Source organism: Canis lupus, chromosome 22 (assembly GCF_048164855.1).
Source record: "Canis lupus baileyi chromosome 22, mCanLup2.hap1, whole genome shotgun sequence".
Lineage (NCBI taxonomy): Eukaryota > Metazoa > Chordata > Mammalia > Carnivora > Canidae > Canis > Canis lupus.
This window is the reverse complement of record NC_132859.1, coordinates 32,475,384-32,498,764: the sequence shown is the minus strand read 5'-3', so window position 1 is coordinate 32,498,764 and position 23,381 is coordinate 32,475,384. Positions and strand designations below refer to the sequence as shown.

The following is a 23,381-nucleotide window of genomic DNA, read 5'->3' as shown; positions in this document are numbered from 1 at the left end:
GCCTTCATTTTTGTTGACACAATACTAGCTAAGAAATACTAGCTTGAATGAAAGTACAAGACTGAAAGACAATTGACAATAGGGTAGCAGCACACCTTCCTCTTCCCTCCTCTCTACTTCCTAGTTTCATCTCTGCCTCCCTACACAGTTCCAGGTACAAAGAGAAGCTGTTTACTAAATGCTTCTTGACTGAATAGCCATCATAATTATTTGCAAGTGAGCATAAGGTGATCATACTGAGTACTCTGCTCCACCCCCTCCCTTTTTTTTTTTTTTTTTTTTTAAATCTGTGGTCTGTGTACCTTTGACTCGAGAAGAGAATGGCTTAGACAAGTCCTGCAACTTCATCTCCAGGCTTGCCTCTCTCTTGGCTGGGGCTACATTGGGTACCCTGGAAGCCAAATGGGTTAAAGCTTATATAGAAAAGGTGGGGGACAGGAATCAAGATTAAAGGGGATAAGCAGCAACTGTATGGCAAGAAGAGGGTGGAAAAGACAGGCAGACTACTGAACTGCTGAGTGATTCTATTTGCAAGATCAAAGAATATTCTTAGTTGGTAGGTGATATGGGAAAAATTACATGTAAAAATATTGGATTCCATTTTCTTAAGAAAATCTATATAGTCTTAAAAAATCACAAACAAAAATAGTACAGAATAGTGGAAAAGCACATGGGCTCTGGATACAGACTGCATGGGTATGTAGCTCAGTTCCACCAGTAACTGAGTCACCTTGGGCAAATTACTTAACTTCTCTGTGCCTCCTCAGTTTATGTAACTACAAAATGGAGTCAGTAACAACTCGTTAAAATGTTGTTAAGAATTAAATGCATTAATTCGTGTAATGTGGATACAAAATTGCTATTATTTTCAAAATAAAGACCTGCAACTAAGTGTTCTTATGTATCTTTTACAAATATAAATCTGATCATCTTTGTGAAGGCATTCTCCTCAGATAAAAATCCAGAAGTCCTAAGTATGGCTCCCAAGATCTTTGATCTAGACCTCAGTCAGAAAAAACAACTTGCAGTTTCCTCTTAAAACCCTGCTCTTTCATAGGTCTGCACTTTTGCTTCTGCTGCTTCCTTTGCTTGAAGGCTTCTACTCATTTCTCAATATTTAGCTCAAGCACAGCATCCTTGGGGATGTCTTCTAGGAGCTTCCTAGCAGTCGTAAGTGTCCCATTTCTGTTTTGTCTGTTCCTACCTCTATCACCACACTGAGAATACTGCCTTTTAGTTGTCTGTTTACTTATCTCTATTTCCCACTGGACTGGAGCCTACACATTCATTCGTTTGACCAATATTTACCAAGTCTGTACTCTGTTCTAGGTACTGGAGAACGAGTGCTACACAAAATCCTGCCTCGTGGCAGGATTTCTGCCTGGCACTTGACTGCATGGATATAAGTACAGATAGAAGAACAGAAGAAGGAACACACACAAAACAGCAACCATAAATAGTAGCTACTCCACACGGCATGTGTCCCTGTGTAGCTCTAGCATTTTAAGTTGGTTCATCACAGAAGTTTCCTCTCTAAATTTGAGTTATCAGCAAGTCAGAGAAAGGGACCTGATGGTGATTGTGACAGCTTTCTTTCACTTTTCTACTTAAAAAAAAAAAAATTTTATTACTGAAATTTGTGCTTTGCACTTTGTCATTTTTGGATTCTTCAAGGCTATAAATGACTTTGTCAGCGGTTCCATTACACCTAAGATTAACACTATTCTTTTAGCTACTCACCAAGTCCCTGGAAGCTTTCTGTGTGTCTGCCTTGTAATGATGAGAATAGCTCATTTTTGTGTCTTTCATGGAACTTTTCATTGATTGTTTAGTTTATTTAGTTTTATTTAAAATTTATTTAAAATTTTTTATAAAATGAAAAAGTAATAGATGCTCATTATAATAAACTCAAATAATAAAGAAGTACATATGACAAAAAACATTACCTTTTTCCCTCTAATTCCCTCCATCCCAGTACCTCTTCCATCTCAAGGTAACCACTGTTAATCGTTTGATACTCATCCTTCCATATATTTTTCTTTATGTTTAAATCAAATGGTAATCACATAAAAACCATTCTGCAACTTGCATTTTCCTCTGTAACAATACACTACAGTTGCATTTCCAAGGCAGTACAACTATAGATCTAGTTCATTATTTTTAATAATTACAGGGCATTCCTTTGTGGTTATTCAGCAGTTTGTCATTCCTTTCTTGATGCACACTTCAATTTGATCTGATTTTTTGATCTTACAACTAGTATTATAGTCTTTTATAAATCGTTGAGCACATGGTTAAGTACTTCTGGAGAGTAGATTTCTCTAAGTAACAGAGAGCACACATTTTAAACTTTTGGTAAATACTGCTGAACTGCCTTCACTCAAAGGATGTACAATTTACCTGTTTCTAAATATTCTCAGCAACACTGCATTACCTATCTTTAAAAATTTTTTTTGTTAGCTTAACAAAAAGAATCTGTCATTGTTGTAACTGCATTTAGCTTGATGCCTTAACTAACATTTAACATTTTCTCATAGTTGTTCACTATATTAATCTGTGATTTGTTTGTTCATGTCTCTTGTCCATGTTTTTCCTACTAATATGAAGGAGCACTTTATACATTATAAATATTAAACATAAATTGAAGTTTGCCTTTGGCCACAGGATTCAGCCGAAATCTGCTTTAGTGTTTGGAAAACTGAACAGACAGATGCCTCCTTCGATGTCATTTCCAGCTTTACCGAACTCATGGAGATCAAAGATCATGTAAGTTACCATCATATTTATTTATCTTATTTTAATTTTTTAAAAAATATTTTATTTACTCATGAGAGACACAGAGGGAGGCAGAGACATAGGCAGAGGAGAAACAGGCTCCCTGCAGGGAGCCTGATGCAGGACTCAATCCCAGGACCCAGGATCACGCCCTGAGCTGAAGGCAGACAACTACACTGAGCCACCCAGGCGTCCCAGTTACCATCATACTTAATAAGCTTGATACGTTGCATCATTTGTACTTAATGCTACTATCTGAATACCAGTTTTAAAAATATTGGTAAGCATTAAGGCCAAAGATAAACACTGTGACATACAAGGAAATAATTTGGAACTGCTTTCTCAGGTATTCAAACAAATGTTCAAAGTGAGACAGAAGAGCAGCTACCATAGGTGAAAAAGCTGCTGGAACAAAATGGGTCTTCATATTGTCAGCTGCATAAACTAACACGAGAAAGGTAACGGCCAATGGCTGTTGTCAGGGAAAGTAGCACATCCAGTGATTGTGGAAAGCAGCAAGCAAATGTAAAAATATTAGAAATTAAAATGTGAGGGAAAAACCCTTATGTTTGCTTCTTAAATATTTACATAGTGTTTTCTTTAAGCACTGCACAGTTTCAGTTCATGGGAGCACTTCAATGACACTGCAACACCACTACCAGCCAGATCTTCCAGTCTGGGAGTTTAGAAGGTAAGTCTTTATCTTTGTATCAGAGGAAAAGTAAAGTTTACTGATCTGATAGCAAAATCTCCATTAACAGTGACCCACAATGGCATAAATAAGCCTCCCCTCCTAATTCATGCTTTTCATCAAGTGAGACAAATATTACAGAGGAGCCATCTAGTAGCTGGCAGTGGTGAAAAATTAAATTATGCCATAATGACAAACTTTAAATTTAAACATCCTGAATTTTCAGTAGTAAAATGATAATATTACTTCAATTCTTAAAATAAAATTTCATATTCACTGTTGTGTCTAAGAAGATCATTTTATGATAGGAATTATCAGCCTTGCTTAGGCTGCTCATGGATTTTAACACTGGCTGTTCAGTATTCAGCCAAAATAAATTTAGTGCAACTCTAATAACAGTATTTATCCATTATATGTGGAGAAAGTATTTTCTCTCAGTGTACCATTTGTCCTTTAACCTAAGTTTATAATGCCCCTTGCCCTATATAAATTTAAAATTTTAAAAAGTCAATCTTTCCTTAACATTTTCTGGTTTGACATCATGTCTATTTATTTATTTATTTAGATTTTTAAAATTTTTATTTATTTATGATAGTCAGAGAGAGAGAGAGGCAGAGACATAGGCAGAGGGAGAGGCAGGCTCCATGCAGGGAGCCTGATGTGGGACTCGATCCTGGGTCTCCAGGATCATGCCCCGGGCCAAAGGCAGGCGCCAAACCGCTGCGCCACCCAGGGATCCCGACATTATGTCTATTTAAAAGGCCTTCTTCATTCACTCCAGTGTTTTAGAAATATTCCCTTATATTTACACATAGTAACTTTTATGAGCAATGCTAGCTTTATAATACACAAAATTCCTATACATATCTGGATCTGATTCTGTGCAGATGTTCTTTCGATAGATTAATTTGTCTTTTGCTTCATTGTTCGTCCTCCTTTTCTCACTATAGTTTTATAGTATGTTTTGATATCTGGTAGGGTAAATTGTTACCCTTTCCTACTTTTTTCCTTCACTATTTGAAGACTCCTAATCTTGATGAGGTTAAGACTTGGAGCATTTAAAGCTATTCCACCCCATGGGTATAGGAATCTTATGTTTCTTTTGAAGAATGTTATCAAGATTTAGGAATATCTGAATTCCTCTGGGTCTACTAATTAAAAATCAAGTGAGTAGGACATAGTTAAGGTTTTTGTATTTTGGAATGCAGGGGAACCGGACTACTAATTATAGGCCTAATCCAAACCAGAAAGATTGTTAAGTACCCTGAGAAGACACACACAGACACACAGACACAGACACACACACTTGTGTGTGCACATGCGTGCATGTGTTTGTGAGTGTGAGACTGCGACTCAAAGTGATTTAGGAGAAAAATGATCATGTCCATGATATAAACCAAACGGTGGATATTAGTAAACTAGACTTAAATTTGAGAATGCTAAATAGAACTGCATACAATTCTAGAAAGATATGCTGTTACTCCAGAATTAATAACTAGTGAAGCTAAAAGAAGTACTGAGTATCCCAAATTCTAAAGAGACCATCAATACCTTCCATAGGACTTTTTAAGAGAAGATGAGCTGGCTCTCATAGACCCAGATATCTGTCATAAAATATGGGAAAGAAAAGAAAGAAGGTTTTTGGGAAAACTGAGCTACCACCTTGGGAGTGTGGTGTGTTGTGGAGGGGCTTCTCTTCTTTCCCTCCTCCTTAGCACCACAAAAAGGAGAAGAGGATGACTTTTCTTCTCTCAAGATCATGCAAAGGGGTAACAAGAGACCCACCTAGTAAAGACTGAGGTGTCTGCAAGAAGCAGACTGGAGTGTCATCCCTGGCCAGAGATTTAAACCAGGTGTGAGCTGCTTAAACAGCTTACCTTCTGATTTGCCCCTTGACTACCTGATTAGAGAGAGGGAGCACCAAGGAAGTGGTCTGTCTATATTGTCCCTATCTTATCAGTGTCCTATCAAGATGGCAGCTCCCCAAAGAAGGGGACCCCAGTAACTAAGAGGCTCTTAGGAAAAATGCTATGTGAGAGGGGCAGTGGTATTCTGGAACCAGCTTGCAAACAATTTTTAAGTTTTTAGGAATTTAAATACAGTCATTATTAAAAATTAAAGTTAAAATTAAATAAATTATTTATAAAAAACTCATCTAATTTCATATTCACTGTTGTGTCTAAGAAGATCATTTTATGATAGGAATTATCAGCCTCGCTTAGGCTGCTCATTGATTTTAACACTGGCTGTTCAGTATTCAGCCAAAATAAATTTAGTGCACCTCTAATTACAGTATTTATCCATTATATGTGGAGGAAGTATTTTCTCTCAGTGTATCATTTGTCCTTTAACCTAAGTTTATAATGCCCCTTGCCCTACAATTTAGGACTTGGGTTTACTGTTTTGTTGAATGTCTGGAGTTAAGAAAAGTCATGGATAAAATGCTAATAATGCAGATTAAACTTAAAAGTATAGCATGTCTAGAGTTTTTACATTGTGAATAGCATAAAAACTGGAGGATATATTCTTCCAGTATTTGAACCTAATTCAGCAAAGAAGTTGCTTATGACACTAACAAGTGAGATTCCAACAGTCTTCTTCTTCTTCTTCTTTCTTTTTTTATAAAGATTCCATTTACTTATTCATGAGAGACAGCGAGAGAGAGGCAGAGACACAGGCAGAGGCAGAAGCAGGCTCCATGCAGAGAGCCTGATGTGGGACTCTATCTCGGGTCTCCAGGATCACGCCCAGAGCCAAAGGCAGGCGCCAAACCACTGAGCCACCCAGGGATCCCCTTCATTTCATTTTTGTCTTAGTTTTTAAATGAAAATATCATCTATTTTTTATGTTAGAACTATACTCATTTGTCAGTCGCAACCACAGGATGGCTACAGATTTTGGTAAAAATCACGGACTCACTTCTGGGAGAATAAAATGACTATAGGAAACTTACATTAAAGAGTACTGTATATTTTAATATCTGTAAATTGTGTGCTACACATTCTTTACATCAGTAAAATGTATAATAACTTTATGTATGTGCATATACACATGCCACATACCACCACTCCACTCCTCCCACTAGCCAGTTGTTAAATATTTAATGGAACACCACAAAAGAAGGTGTTATTAGGAGGCTGAGCCAGGGCTGGGTCTTCTATATCAAGGCACACTGGGCAGTGAGCTCTCTAAATTATCCATGTGAAACAGCATTTGACACCTGTCACTCAGAGGGCATGGATGGCAAGATGGTGCTTGCCAAAGAAGCTGGGAAGATAATAACCATGGGACACTGTTCTCATTTATTACCTAGCCTCGAACTTCTTGGGGGTTAGGCCTTGAAAAGGGAGGAGAAGGCAGTATCTGAGAACCAGACCATGTTCCATCCACCTGGATGGGAATGAAGGAGGAAATTAGATTTAAATCAGGTATGAGAGGGGAATTTTTTTTTTTAAAGATTTTATTTTTTAAATAGTCTATTTATTTATTCATGAGAGAGACAGTGAGAGAGAGAGAGAGAGAGAGAGAGAGAGGTAGAGACACAGGCAGGAGGAGAAACAGGCTCCATGCAGGGAGCCTGATGTGGGACTCAATCCCGGGACTCCAGGATCACGCCCTGGGCCAAATGCAGGCACTAAATCGCTGAGCCATCCAGGGATCCCCCGAGAGGGGAGTTTAAAAATGGACCAGATTCACCATCCAATAACTGAAAGTGACCTGGATGCTATGAGATTTGCTAAATATTATTAAGGAACAGAAAAGCAAGATTCAACAAAACAAGGCCTAAGGCAGTGATGGGAAAAAATTAAAACCATTCCATACTAATGTCCAATGAATTGAAACTGCTCAATAAACAATACAAAATATACACTGGCTATAATCTAAAGTATACTGTTGATAAAGTATCTTTAAAAATTTAAAAGCTCATCCTTTAAGTCTACACTGCAGTGCTATGCACATTAAATCAATGTGTATTTTGAAATATAAAGCATTCTGTTAGAATAGACTCCTTTAAAAAACAGCACAGATGGTTCATTCCTACTGAGAAGCCACTAGGTTACAATTCCAGGCTTAGTTAAGTAATAATTCCTAATGAACTCTAAGAAGATATCCTTACAGTAGAGGACTTAAGACACCAGAGATTCGCTTTCCCCAAAATACCACTGTAAAGAGCTGTTGCTGCAGCAAGCAGGAAAGAGTCAAAGATGCCAAGATATTGAAGCTGGGGTTTTTAAAAAAGCAGCTTCACTGAGATAGAATTCACATAATTTACCCAATTAAAGTGTACACTCTCTGGTTCTTAGTACATTCACAGTTATGCAATTATTACAATACATTTTAGAACTCTTTTTCATCACCCCAAAAAGAAACCATGTACCCAGTGGTGGTGACTCTTCATCTCCCCTAATCTTCTAGCCCTTGATATCCAGTTATCTACTTTCTGTCTCTATATATTTGTCTCTTCTGGACATCTCATATAAACGGTATCATACACATGGGGTCTTTTGTGATTGGCTTCTTTCATAAGACATATCAAGATACATCCATGCTGTATCATGCATTCATTTTTGTTGCCAAATAATATTCTATTGTATGAATATACAATTTTATTTATCCATTTATTAGTTGATGGACATGTGGGCTATTTGCACTATTGGCTATTATAAACAATGCTATTTTGAACATTGTGTACAAGTTTTGGTTGAAAACAAACACTGTATCACTGTTTTCATTCCTCTTGTTACACACCTAGGTATGGAACAGCTTGGTTAGATGGTAGCCCTACGTGTAACAATTAAAGGAATTGCCGAAGTGCTATCTAAAGAGACTGCATCATTGTACATCCCTTCTAGCAATATGTAAGGGTTCCAATTCTCCACATCATCATCAATACTTGTTATTAACTGAGGATGGTAGATTTTAATGAGAGAATAGCTTACTGGCCTATATGTACCAGGTATCTAGTTGTTTTTTTTTTTTTTTTTTAAGATTTATTTGAGAGAGAATGAACATGTGCGAGCAGGGAGGAAGGGCAGAGGGAAAAGGAGACAAATGGACTCTCTGCCAATTGGGGAGCCTGACACAGGGCTTGATCCCAGGACCCTGAGAAATCATGACATGAGCTGAAACCAAGAGTCAGATGCTCAACCAACTGAGCCCCCCAGGTACCCTCCCCCAGGTATCCAGTTCTTAAAAAAATATATTCTTTCCTGCCAAGCATGGAAAACAAATTATTTTATTTTTAATTTATTTTTATTTATAGATTTTATCTATTTACTCATGAGAGACCCACAGAGAGAGGCAGAGACATAGGCAGAGGGAGAAACAGGTTCCCTGTGTGGAGCCTGATGTGGGACTCAATCCCAGGACCCCAGAATGATGATGTAAGCCAAAGGCAGATGCTCAACCACTGAGCGACCCAGGCATCCCGGAAAACAAATTATTTTAGAGTATTTTTTTATGGTCTGTGGCCATGAGAAACTGAAGATTATCCTGATCCTATCTTTTCCTTCCAACCTTGGTGGAAGTAAAAATGACAACAATAATCTAATGAAACTGGTTTGCAATGCATTTTTTCTTCAAAATAAAGATATACTTTTATTCCATAGTCTTCAAATGTAGTCTACTTACCACAGACAAGTATTCTAATTGATCAATTTTTCCCCTCAAATAATCTTTTCTGTTTACACTATTCAGTAGCTAAGAGTGGGACAGGAGATGGCTTTCAGAGTGAGTATGAGTACAGCAATCATGCCCTAGATACTATCACACATGTCCAGTCTCCACTGCATCTGGGAATCTGGACTTGAGACCAGGGATATAAATAACCCAGCTCAGAGCAGAGCCGGACAAGAATCTCAGGGGTTTCAGTTTACCAGATCATTCTGCTTGATTTCGAGTGCCAGAAATCTGTAGTTGAGGCAGCCAATGGATGCTGTCCTGCTGAGGAATGACTCTGAGGGTGTAGGCTTTGATTTGGGCTGAGGCTGCTCTTATCCTCTCCTCCAAAAGGGATGTTGTTGAAATCTCTGCTAAAGGTAGAACCCAACCATTACAGCTATCACTGTGCTTGCCAACTCCCCTCTCTTGGTGAGGATCGGCAGTATTTCTTTCTCAGTCCTGTATAACAAAACCAGCAGTGTCTGGAGACTGTGGATGATCAGTCAATAAATATTTAATAAATGAATTAATGGGTAATAAGACGCACTGATCAGGATGAAATTTAGTTTGTAGATGGCATCAAGTTCCTGGCATCTTATTCCTCATGCTTAAGCCTATATGACATTTTTATACCTAGTGACACTATCATAGTGGCTAGGAAACCAAGTCCTGGGTTTTCTGATTCCCAAATATCTCTTGTCCCTTCCCCTTCCCCTTCTCTTCCTCTTCATGGTCTGTCATCTCTTACCTGAATATCTCTGTCTTCAGTCTCTCCACTCTCAGACGTTAAACTTTAGTTTTTAAAGGCACAAACCTAGTCATGCAAGGTCCCTCTTTCAAAACTTTCTATTCCTGTCCAACTTTGCTCCCTCACCACACCTACCCTCCCATGAGAACCCCAGTGGCAAGGCTAACTATGTATAAAGATGCACTTTTGCCAATAACCTGTCTGATGTCCCAGGTTGTTTTTACACATTAAATTGTTTTTTCAGTATCTTAATCATACTTTTATCTTCAATAGGGGTTGTTCTAATGTTTTCCTTCCTATTTAGTTTTTACTGTTTCTGGAAGAAACGTGTTTTCAAAAGAAGTAAACATGTTAATGTAAGAGAACACTAATATATATTAGCATGAAATCATTGCCCCAAAAGAATAATTTATGATAAAGAACTTTGTGCTAAGTGTAAAGTGCTGGCCTATATATTAAAACAATGCATCAATGCAAAGTGGTTTACATCCTTAGAGCTTAGAGCAATGACTCCTGACAATAATTTGGTCAGTCTATATTGTCCTAATTTTCCCTAGGGAGATCAATCTGTGCAGAAGAAGAAAATATAAACCACTGGTCTCATGGTGGAGGGTGGGAGCTGTGTCTTAAAATACAGAAAGGAGGAATGAAAAAAGGTAAGACAAAAGCAGTTATCTGTCTACACATTAACTCCTTAAAAATAATGGTGAACTATTAAAGGATTTATTTTAAAGTAATCTCTATATCCAATGTGGCACTCAAACTTACAACCTCGGAGATCAAGAGTTGCATGCTCTACTGAGCCTGCCAGGTGCTCCAATAATGCTGAACTATTGGACACAATCACCTTGTCTCATATATGAGAAAGGGAAAAAAAAGATCAAACTGCCCATTGTGGGATTTTTCTAATCAGCATTTTAAACTGGATTTTAAACCTTTTCAGACTTAAGTCAACTTCTCTCTCTCCAGATGGCCCCTATAACTTCCCTAGGGTGGAAATCCCAACTCTCCGCTTCCTGCTGCTTCCCTAAGTAGGTCTTTGATTATTCCTAACAAGCCCTGTTGCACTGGCCTCTCTAACCTGTTGACCTTTCTTTACCTTAACACTTCTCAGTCCAGCTGCAAGGCTCTCTTACTTAAGAAAAGAAAAGAAAAGAAAAGAAAAGAAAAGAAAAGAAAAGAAAAGAAAAGAAAAGGAGAAGCCAGGCCTACTGGCCTACTTTGGGACAAGGACATACATCAAAACTTTCCAAATTTCCCACTCTTCACCACAGTGTAGTAATTCAAAGTTGAGCCTCTCTGACTGCAGAGCAACTCTGTAAAGTAGGGGAAATCCAGCTTGTACCTGGTTGGCTGATTTCCTGGCCTATTTTCCCCTCCTGAAAGGCACAGAACTTTCTCTCCCAGAGGAAATTTTCATATATGTAATCCTAATGTGACTGCCAGCTAATGTGCCATCTTTTCCATGGGTATGCACATTTTCAAAGAGAACTATAGAGACCACATTTAGCACAAAGAGATGAACTTAACAAAATATAACTGGAACAAAAGAGTGTGTGCATAATTTAGTTTTGTTTTTTGACTAAAGGAATCTGGGGTTCTTCAGATCACTTAACTGAAAGCCACCATCCACTCTGCCACTAAGGCACCCAGCACAGTGTCTGACACACAACTGTATCTTTTCCATCCCCTTCTCATAAGCCTGGTTTTACTTTTTTTTTTTTTTTAAAGGTTTTATTTATTCATGAGAGACAGAGAGAGGCAGAGAGAGAAGCAGAGACATAGGCAGAGGGAGAAGAAGGCACTATGTAGGGAGACCGATGGGGGCAGGTGTGGGGGGGCTGACCACAATCCCAGATCCTGGGATCACGCCGAGCTGAAGGCAGACGCTCAACCACTGAGCCACCCAGGCGTTCCTGATTATTACTTTTTATGTAGCTAGCTGTACAAGTCATTCTGCATGGAAATCTGACCTGCACTGATGCTTTAACTTTTCAAATGACATTTCAACATTCATATTCTACTACTTTAATTCTATCTCCAAGATACATCATTAAAAGAGAAAACAGGTTGTAAAAAGCTAGCTTCTTGGCTGTGATCATGCAGACCATTTAATGGGTGGGAGGGACCATGCTTTTTACCCTGTGGATGATGCTGACAGGAGTTCACCTACTTAACCCATCCCACTACTATATTTATTCAAGACTGGTCAAACCATGGGATTCTTTTCAGAAATTCAAAGGCCACTCTTGATTCAGCATGAAATGGGACATGCTGAGTCCCTGATTCTTAAATGCTGTGTGGTGAGCAGTCATATGTCCCCAGATGCAAGGCTTTATTTGGAGTATTTTTTGAAAATAATTTTGGTGTTAAAATTGAATCTGGTAACAACCACTAAATTGTACAGCCATATTTAAATTCTAAAATAGTTATTTTTATAGCAGCCTTATAAAGTTTAATTTACCCCCTTGCCCTGAGAGATTTAATGAATGCTTAAAACAGCTCCACCTATTTTTCTATAATTGGCTACATTTGTTTCCAGTATAAACAGGCTGACTAGATTTGCATAGTGATTATATGTCTAGAGCTGTATTTTTTGGTGGTAGTAGTGGGGGGGAAGGCAATGAATAGACCTACTGCCCATAAATGAGAATAAACTCACATCTGCATAAACAATTATATTTTCACTTGCAAATTAGGTACCATTTGTATCTGTAAGGTTTCCCTTGTTTAAACAGCCATTCTTCAGACACACACATAGTGATTATTCTTAGGAATGCTGACTTTAAAAATATACTTTTTTTTTTTTTCCTGCAAGGTTAAGTCAACCCTCTAGACCTGTTAGTTTTGCTCCATTTTGTCAGAGGTCATGAGAACAAATTTTTGGCACTGACACATGCTTAGGTCTAAAAAATCCAGAAAAACCAAACCAAACCAAACCAAACCAAACCAAACCAAAAAAACAAGCCTAAAAACCAAAACCCCCACAAATACAGCCCTATGGAAAATATATACCTCAAAGACCATTTGTAATGAAAAAAATGAACAGACTGGATGTTCCTTTTAATTTTATCTACTTGCCACATTTCACTTACAGAATACTTTTAGTGAGGATTCTTGTTTATATCCCCAAAATGTCAATTCGAAATTTATTGAATTCTTCAAAAAATTTTTTATTCTTCCAGATAAAGCATTAAAAGAAAACTTCAAAAACAAAATCATTACAGAAAATAATATGACCTGCTCAGCAAACCAGGAGAGACTGCCAGCTTCATATTAATAAACAGATACAAGGAGATACTGAACAGCTTCTTAGCCTCTAAATGAGAATATACCCACTATTTGTGTGAACAATGACTGTATTTTCACTTGCAAATTAGGTCCAGCAGTACTTATAGGGCCTTTCCATATTTAAATTACTCAGTCCAGGATAATCATAAGAATTAGTAATAAATCAAAGTAATATTAGAGAACTATTCCTGTAAAGATAAAAGAATTAAGCATCAGCATTTGACTTGATTAGAGGTTAGTTCTAATGTATGTGCCATCAAACTACTGTGGTGTCAACTCATATGAAATATTTAAGCCAAATTTGAAAATCTTCAAAATTAAGGAAGGAAGGATGTGTAAACTGCTCATGGCAGGACAGACCAGGGTCCTGGTATTAAACATCACTCTATCTTATTTCTGAAGGCAGGCATTTAAGTTTTGTTTAAAATCGGAAATGGAAATTCGCTTAGTAATTTAAGTTTAGTTTTTAAAAATATTTTATTTATTTATTCATGAGACACACACACACACACACACACACACACACACACACACACACACAGGCAGAGACACAGGCAGAGGGAGAAGCAGGCTCCATGCAGGGAACCCGATGCGGGACTGGATCCTGTGGCTCCAGGATCACGCCCTGGGCTGAAGGCGGCGCTAAACCGCTGAGGCACCTGGGCTGCCCAAGCCTAATTCTCATTTGTACTAAGTTCAAGTCTCTACTACATAATATCTGACACAGAAAGACTCTCAGGTAATCTAGTGTGGGGGTGACAGATCATGGTTAAGGCTGATTGCAGGGCAGAAAAATGAATGTTTAATGTCTTCCATGCTCAATGGCTCTTTAGGATTGCCGGTGCCTGGGACTGATGTTAAATGCTTAATGAAACGCACTTGGATTCCATAAAAGATGCCTGGCTGTACTAACAAGCCAATCTTCAAATTTATAATCAAGTTATAAACCAAAATAAAAATGAGCCATTGTTTCACCAGGGACAACATAAGACTTTAAGTGTTTAATTTCATTAGCTGGTCATTTTTTAATCCATCATAACTAAAGCCCATGAGTTGTAGTATGTTTAGCCCTACTTAAATGAATGATAGTAAATCATTCATTACATTTGTATTGAGACTTCAGTTTTCTGATTATTTGACTGATCTCCTTAGAATTTCTTAGGAAATGGTAATTTATCATGGGAATAAAGGTGTTGTAAAAATTTGGTTTTAGACTTTGAACTAGTCAATAATAACATTTAGATGAGCAGATTTTAGTGAACACAATTGTGCAAACAGGCAAATCAATAGGCTCATCGTGAACAGGCATTATTCAACTGATGGATCCTAAAAAACTATATCATATTAAAAAAATTGATACATATCATCCCTCCCATTCACCTATAATATACAATATACCTTAGAGTAAGGACGAAAGACCATAAATAGCCACAAAGTGGGTCCACTTTAAGAAAATTTGCTGATGAGATTGTACCTTGAACCTCCTTTTCCAGGGCACTGATTTCGGGATGGTACAAACATATTATTTTTATTTTTAAAAAATGTATTTATCTTAGAGAGAGAGAGAGAGAGAGAACCCATGCACAAGCAGGGGGAGTGGCAAAGGGAGAGAAACTCAAGCAGATGTGCCAAGCATGGAGCCCGACATAGGGCTCAATCCCACAACCCTGAGACCATGACCTGAACTGAAACCAAGAGTCAGACACTCAACTGACTGAGCCACCCCTGTACTATTTTTAAATGAGTCTGAGATCCAGGAATCAAACTGAAAACATACTTGTGTATACTTATAGATAAGTCTATGTAGGTGTTTGCTGCAGTGCATACAAATCAGGGGCAGAGGAGAAGCAATAATAAAGTGAAACACTGTTTTTGTATACTTGAATTTATTTGGGCTTTCACCCTATACTTACAGAATAGAAGATATTAAGCAATGTGCTTTTGAGGTGTGAGAATGAATGTGTAGATCAGACATGGTAAGTCTGAGACTAGCCCGAAGTCATGGTGAAGTATTTAGGTAACCAGGTTTTGTTAGAGCATCAAGCCGTTAGTGGCTTTGGAGGACATATCTCATTAGGCGGAACCAACCCTTGCACAGCTGCGATTGTTGGTAGGCCTTTGATAAAATGATCTATAATATAACTTTCAAGGGATATCAACCCAGAGTATAACAATGAGAAATGCAGTAAGACAGCCATTTTCACATGCTCCTCTCAGATACAGCCTGACCTAGTGTGTGGATATCAAGAGACACAAAAAACTAGATTGACTTTCTAATGGAATTTGTCACATCCCTATAAATTCCAAAGAAGACTACTTAAGCCTTATTCCTGGACAAGAGGGTAGAGAAATACAATGACAGACTAACTTGCTTAATAAAGAACTGAGAATTTACCTTTGAAAAAAGTTATGGATTAGGTCTGCTAGGCTCCTTATCTTTAGAAAATTGATTAAATGACTAGAAAGTTGAATCTCATCAATCGTATAAAATACATTACTGATAGGTAAAGAAAGGAATAATGTCACAGAACTGGTTATAATTCTGAAATAGTTCAAAATTATAAAATGTTAGTATTTGTTTTAAAACTGTGTAGGCACCCTGAGACGAAGGCGGATGCTCAACCGCTGAGCCACCCAGTCGTCCCTAAAATGAATGGTTTAAAGAGTTGATTCTTTTTTCTAATTGCTAAGAGTATTATTTGAAGGGTTTTAATCTCATTTGGAGACATTAATCATCAATCGCCTTCCAGATACATCAGGCCAATTTAAATGACCATTAAATAAACCATTTATATTCAAATTTATTAAAATAAATTTTCAGTGACCTTTGGAAAAAAAATAAAACTGTGTAGGATTTTATTTTATTTATTTTATTTTTTAAAATTTTTTATTCATGAGACAGAGAGAGAGAGGCAGAGACACAGGCAGAGGGAGAAGCAGGCTCCATGCAGGGATCCTGATGTGGGACTTGATCCCAGGACTCCAAGATCACGCCTTGGGCCAAAGGCAGGTGCTAAACCGCTGAGCCACCCAGGGATCCCTAAAACTGTGTAGGATTTTAATGAGTTAATTTAAAATATAAATTTTGGGGGCACTTGGCTGGCTCAGCCAGCAGAGTTTGTGACTCCTGACCTCAGGATTATGAGTTTGCCTCATGGTGGGTATAGAAATTACTTAAAATCTTAAAAAAAAAATATGTTTTGATGGTATTGAAGAAGAAATGCTGGATTCCTGAGATATGCACAGTTTAGCACTTGAGTGGCATAAAGGATAAAATTTTAAACCGTAAGTTTGTATCATACATTTTGAGGATGAATCCTTAAGTTTATATAAACTTAATGAATATACATAATTCTGGTGTTAAAAAAGAAACAGCAGGCCCAAAATGGAGTCTCTTGTGCTAAGTCCCATGTCAGTAAACCAAGACTTAATACCTAACCTAACTTCCATTTCAGTTCTTCCTAGGAATCTTAACGGGTTAGTCTGGAATTTCCTGTTCGGTACTAGTGTGGTAATCCATCTGATAGACCTCTTTCTTCCCCCAAAGAAAGATGGGGTAATCTGCTTTTTCCTTATCCCTGCCTGCTTCTGCCTATGAGAGCTTTCCATTTTGTTTGGCTCCTTGCAGTTCCTTTCTATTTGCTAGACAGGATGTTGCTCAGCCCATGAATCATGGAATAAAGCCATTTTGAGCTTTAAATTTACTCAGCTGAATTTTAACACATTTTTCATCTTAAATCTAGGATCAGCTGGTTTTTAACACTTATACAATATCAACAATTCTAATCTGCTTTCTTTTCATGTTTACTTCTAAGATTTTGTTAGGTACCACTTTTGAGAAAGCCTTCTCATGTCTAAAAAAATCCAAATAACTATTGCTAATGACTGGAAAAAAAATAAGAATGGAACAGAGGCTTTTAGAAAACTAAACCATTTCCTTCAGAAACAGATGTCCAATTTTGGATGGTTATGTACAATTCATTTTAAGAGCTGGGGCAGTTTATTCATGTAAACGGAAGGTTAAAAATCATTGACCAAAACAAAGGCACCATAGTTACAGCTACAAGCATACTGAAGTACTTTGACAAGACATTAGAAAAACTTAGACATTGTGATGGGAAACTGCTTCACTCCATGCGCACAAGTCATGCTTCTTCACAGTTATCCTCTTTTTTGCTTCAAACGGTTATAACTTTATAATATCATTGATTCTTATTCTAGCATTTTGTTTCACTAAATTGTGACCAAAGGCTTCTATCACTCCATAAAAAAGGAAATGCAGAGTATTTTGGGCTATGTTAACAATGGAAGCCTGTCAAGTAACTTATTAATTTTGTTACCTTACTTATAGACCATAGACTAATTTTATGATTTATACAGAAGGGAACATTCTTCCCCTCTGAAATCATCTTCAACTTTGATATGAAGACCTTAGGGTGTATATAATCAAGATGATTATGAATCAGTAAGAAAATATTTATTATAAATTCAGAAAATAGAGGACTTTTTAAACATTAATAATTTTAAATGGTAAATACTATCAACATATTTTGGAAAATTCATTTTGTTATAAAATAACTAGCTCTTATGGCAGCATGCAAATCTGTTAGTAGTTAAGGCGTCTAGCTGAAAATAGGAGGAAATGGAGGAAAATAAGCTTCTAGAATTTTAGTCATCCTGGAGGTCAATGTTTTTATGGATGATTTATGGCCATGGCCACATGTTCAAAGCCTTGAATGGTAACTCAAGAGCATTTCAGACTATGCTTCATTCATGTGGTGAAAACTGATAGAGAGATAAAGTTAGCTAGTAGAGATGCCACAAAACCTGATATTCTTAAAAGTTCAAAAGTACAATTTATAAAAAGTTGTCACAAAATAAGAAACAGTTATCCAGATTATTCATAGAGAAGAGAACCAGGATTCCTGACTGTGCAGACACTGAGCTTCAGAGTGGGAATGCACACATGAATGCACATCTTCTCTGTGTTAACTCTTAATTTTGCTTCGTTCTTGGGACTGTAGAAATGCTTAAACCCAAAACCTATCTCCGGTGACTTCCTTGATTAGCTCCTCTTTACCTTGTGCCTCAATAGTAGTGACCTCTTAATTCAGTCAAGCAGGTATTTGCCATAAGCCTTTTATAATGCAGGATATCTTGCTAGGAGTAAGTAAGATGAGGAGCAAGAACAATTCCTGCCCTTATGTCTAAAATTTGGGACAAAACAAACAACAGGTCCTCTTCAACACCAGAGGGTAGTGTCATGTCTTAAATAAATGGAGGAAATTCAGGTCTAGTCAACATCCATAGTCTCCTAGGAAGTGATACACAATGCAGAATATTTTTTTTACCAACATTTTGACTGAAACTTCATATACACTCTATTAGTGTGCTCAGGCCATCATAACAAAATGCTATAGATTGGGTGGCTTGAACAACAGAAACTTATTTCTCACAGGTCTGGAAGCTAAGAAGTCCAAGACCAAGGCATAAGCCAACTGGGTTTCTAGTGAGGACTCTTCTCCTTGCCTTGCAGACAAGGCAGGGAGAAGAGAGACGGCTTCTTGTGTCTCCTTTTGTAAGGACACAATCCTACTAGTAAAGGCTCCACCCCTATGACCTCACTTAACCTTAATGGCCTTATTGTCCTTATCTCCTAACACAGTCACATTGCGGTTAGGGCTTTAACATGAATTTTGAAAGGACACAGTTCAGTGAATAGCACACCTCCAGAGGCTGCTTTTCCTGACCTATGGGCCAATTGTAGGAATTCATGTTTCATATCTCCATCCTCCTTTTCTGACATGCAAGTCCTCTCTGGTCAGCTATCCTTCTTACGTTCTCATCTACATATTTTTTTTTTGTTCCATACTCCTATGATCCTATAATCCTCTCTCAGCTGCCCTCCTCCTTGCTAACCACACCCTCTCCAATGAGACAATATGCTATTTATGTACTTCCCTTATTCCGAACTCACCCTCTACTAGAATGTAATAGCTAGAAGAATATTTCCCATAGTAGTAGTGATCATAGCCCTCTCCTGTAGTGTCTAGTATAGTTCCTTCCAAGTTTTGGCGCTAAAAATAAATGTGTTGAATTGAGTGCCTGAGGATTCTCTAAAATTATAGTAATTAATAATAATTGCAATGCCTATTTATTAATAGGCCAATTTTAAATGACTACTTTAGAGTGAATAGGAAAATTACTTTCAGAAATTTGTGAGAATAATTTGTGTGAAAGCAAGTATGTAAATAGAATACTGTGAAAACACTGGGGTAGATGAATAACAATTTGAAGACTGTTAACCCCTGGACATTCATTTAAGAGAGACTTGCGGGATCCCTGTGTGGCTCAGCACTTTGGCGCCTGCCTTCAGTCCAGGGTGTGATCCTGGAGTTTTGGGATCGAGTCCCACATCGGGCTCCCTGCATGGAGCCTGCTTCTCCCTCTGCCTGTGTCTCTGCCTCTCTCTCTCTCTCTCATGAATAAATAAATAAAATCTTAAAAAAAAAAATAAGAGAGACTTGCAGAATGCTGTTACAATGCCAAGCAAGATATCCTGTAGCTAGAGGTACCTTGGAAAAGATATTGGAACCTTATAATCACCAGATGTCAATATTGGCAGATGTACTACTAAACACAGAAGAAAACAGATGCTACACAGAATATATGCAGGGAGCACTTACACATCACTCCTGTCTGTATGAAGGTTCTGAAGTCCTTTAGAACTACAAAGGTAGTTTCTTCTACCTTACCCTAGGCCAGGCAATCCTGAGCCCACAATTAAAACTGTGTTCTTGGAGGAGATTTTGAATAATGTGTACATTATAAAATGTGCCTGTGTGTTACAATAGACTTTGGTGATGAACAAATCAGTTAAGAACAATGCCATATTTGAGGGTGATTTGTCTTAAACCAGCTTCTAGAATCTTGCTCACAGAGTTTTCCTCTTTCTCTTCATGATCTCTTTTGTACAGATTGCTAGGGTCCTCTGAATGGGGGGGGGGTTCAGTGAGATAAGGCACCTTTGTTTGGGGCAGATGGAAGGGCAGTGGAATGTCTTGTGTTCACCTCTTGAGTCTAATGTGTTTGGCTATTTAGGGAGACTCCTGGTAAGGGAGTCTGATGACTGAGAAAGAGTGGAGTTACTGTACCCCCATGCCCCACTCCATGCTTCTACCCCTTGAATTAACAGTACTGAGTCCATTTTCTCACCTGCAAAAAGCAGATAACATCAGTGTCCACCTCATAAGGTGGCTGAGAGGATTAAATGAGAAAACTAATGAGAAGCACTGAATACAGTGCCTAGAACTCGGTAGGCTCAAAATTAGCAAGCTGTTGCTGTTATCACCGTATTCATTATCATTATCACTGCCAACCCTGGCAGAAGAAAAAGAGAAGTTACTAGCTATTTCTTACCCTCACTGCTGTCTGGGTGTTAATGCTGCTGCATTCATTTCATTTCAGCTGCATCAGCAGGCAGAGAGGGCTTGCTCAAGCTCAACATTCCTGTCTTTCCCATCCTGGGTCAAACTTACTCAGTCTTCAGGTTTAGTTGTTTGGTATCCCAGCTGCTTTTACAAAGTGGATGGTGATTCTTTCAATTTGTTTTATTGTGGTAAAATATACATAACATACGATTTACCATTTTAAACATTTTCAAGGGTACAATTCAGTGGCATTAAGTGCATGCATACTTGTTGGATAGTGATTTTTTTTAAAACATTTTATTTATTCATGAGAGTGCTGGTGAGAGAGCACAGCAGGGACAGAGGCAAAGGGAGAGGGAGAAGCAGACTCCCTGGAGAGCAGAGCCTGACCACGGGGCTCTGGGATCATGACCTGAGCCGAAGGTAGATGCTTAACCCATGAGCCACCCAGGAGCCCCTGGATGGTGATTCTTGAAGAGCAATATTTTAGGGCTTCCTAAGGGACAACCTATAGGATATTTTCCTTCCCCCTCAAGCCCAGTGATGACCCTGACAGTGACCAGGGGCCGTCTGCGTGATGCCTAAGGATCTGCTTCGGTTTAGGCAATGCTCCACATGCAATCTCCTTGCTTTGATACTGTAACTGAGATGTGCTTAGATCTTGGTGTAAGTTTTTTCCTCATCATAAAAAACATTTGTTTTCATGGGCAGCCAAGTCATTAAATGGTGGCTGGTGAGAACCTGTGGTCATGTGGATTCATAATTAAGACATGAAGCCAGACCTAATTTTTATCTCCTGGGCCATGTCAAATAGAAAATATACACTGTAAATAGATTGTCTGGGGGGGGTGGGGTGGGATGACAGCAGGGGGAATAATGTTATCACTTATTTGACTACTTAAATTCCTTACACCTACTGCCTCTCTAACTATTTAAAGAACATTAGACTAGAGAACATTGAAAAAAACATCACAGCCATTTGAAAATTTCCTTCTTGGTGTTAAAAAAATTTTTCCATCCTATCTTTCAGTTGATCATTACTACAAAGGCAATGTATGTCAATGAAACGATACACTAAAATAAACATACAATACACATTTTAAAAGTAAAAATTAAAATTTCTCAAAATGCATCCTAATTTCTATTAGGAAGATCACAGAAGAAACAAGAAGGTTACATTTTCCCCTGATGCCTAGATGAAAGATGATGCCTTTTCCTATGCTCCCCTGTTCTCAAGAGGGTACTACCTCTAGAAATCACTTTGCTGACATCAAAGAGGAGCTGAAGCAACACTTCTTTACTAAAACCCCTTGAAAAAAGTGGAAATTTATTCTCCTTTAATTCTGAAATGTTTTTATTTCCTAATGAGTTTCTAAGGCTCTGTAAATTAACATAGTACAAGTAAGCAGTAAATACACACATAACTAATGCATAAAAAATTATTCCTCAAGACACAGGGGGGAAACTTCATCATTTTAGGAATGAATCATCAGGGACTTGAGTGGATGGAAATAGGCTGATACTTTGAAACTATAAAGAAGTACAGAGAACATTCACAAAGTACAGTCTGGGAACAACAACTTTACTGTAAGTTTAAATAGAATAGTTATTTGCATCTTTCTACCACAACATAAGTTTCTGCCTGATTTAACATATGGTATTTGGTTCTTATTAATCAAATCAAAAGGCATACTCATCAATTCTTAAGCATTTACTTTACATGAAGGTAAGACCTGGATAAATTTGAAAATACTAATTAAAAACTAATAATGCTTCAGAAGCTAACTTAAAAGATTGCTCTTTCATCAGCTAAAATTTAACTTTAGGCTTTCTCATTTTAATTTTCTAATACTTATTTAAAACAATTTTTAATTATATAAAAAATTTTAAATTCTATGCATTTTATAGTCAAACGTGTGTGTGAGGGTGTTTCTGTGTGAATGGTCGGCTTAATTTTTTTAATAGATCAAACTACATACTATTGTGGATTTGCCTTCTTTTCTTTTTCAGGGCTGCAGAACATCTATTTAACCATTCCCGAATGATGGACAGTAAGAACTTCCCTAATTTTTTGCTATTATAAATAATGTTGTGGAATATTCCTTGTACATATACTCATGAGCACTTGTATTTTTACAGGATGGATTCCCAGAAGTGAGACCGCTGGTCAGAAATATGTGCATTTTACATTTTGACAGGTGCCTCCAAATTATCCTCAAAACAAGGTAGTACTGGATCCCTGGGTGGCGCAGCGGTTTGGCGCCTGCCTTTGGCCCAGGGCGCGATCCTGGAGACCCGGGATCGAATCCCACATCGGGTTCCCGGTGCATGGAGCCTGCTTCTCCCTCTGCCTGTGTCTCTGCCTCTCTCTCTTTCTGTAACTATCATAAATAAATAAAAATTAAAAAAAAAACAAAAAAACAAAAACAAGGTAGTACTAATTTATATTCTTTTTTAGAAAATTAAATTATTATTTATTTATTTATTCACAAGATACGCAGAGAAAGAGAGGCACAGACATGGGCAGAGGGAGAGATAGACTCCCTGTGAGGAGCCTGATGCAGGACTCAATCCCAGGATCCCGGATCACAACCTGAGCCAAAGGCAGATGCTCAATCACTAAGCAACTCAGGTGCCTCCCAATTTATATTCCTAAAATCAGTGTATAAATGTGCCTTTCCCAGCACCCTCCCTATGTAGAATGTTCTTAATCTTTTAATTTTTGTCAATTCAGTGATTGAAAAAAAGAGAAATCTTATTTTAGTTGGTATTTATTAGAGTTTGA

The 23,381-nt window shown here is 37.8% G+C and overlaps 1 protein-coding gene across 9 annotated transcripts in view; it reads right to left on the bottom strand.

The window, feature by feature from the left end:
* UBE2E2 (ubiquitin conjugating enzyme E2 E2) overlaps positions 1-23,381 on the bottom strand; it is a 471,670-nt gene that overhangs the window by 4,688 nt on the left and 443,601 nt on the right. The gene's annotated exons all lie outside the window — the stretch shown is intronic.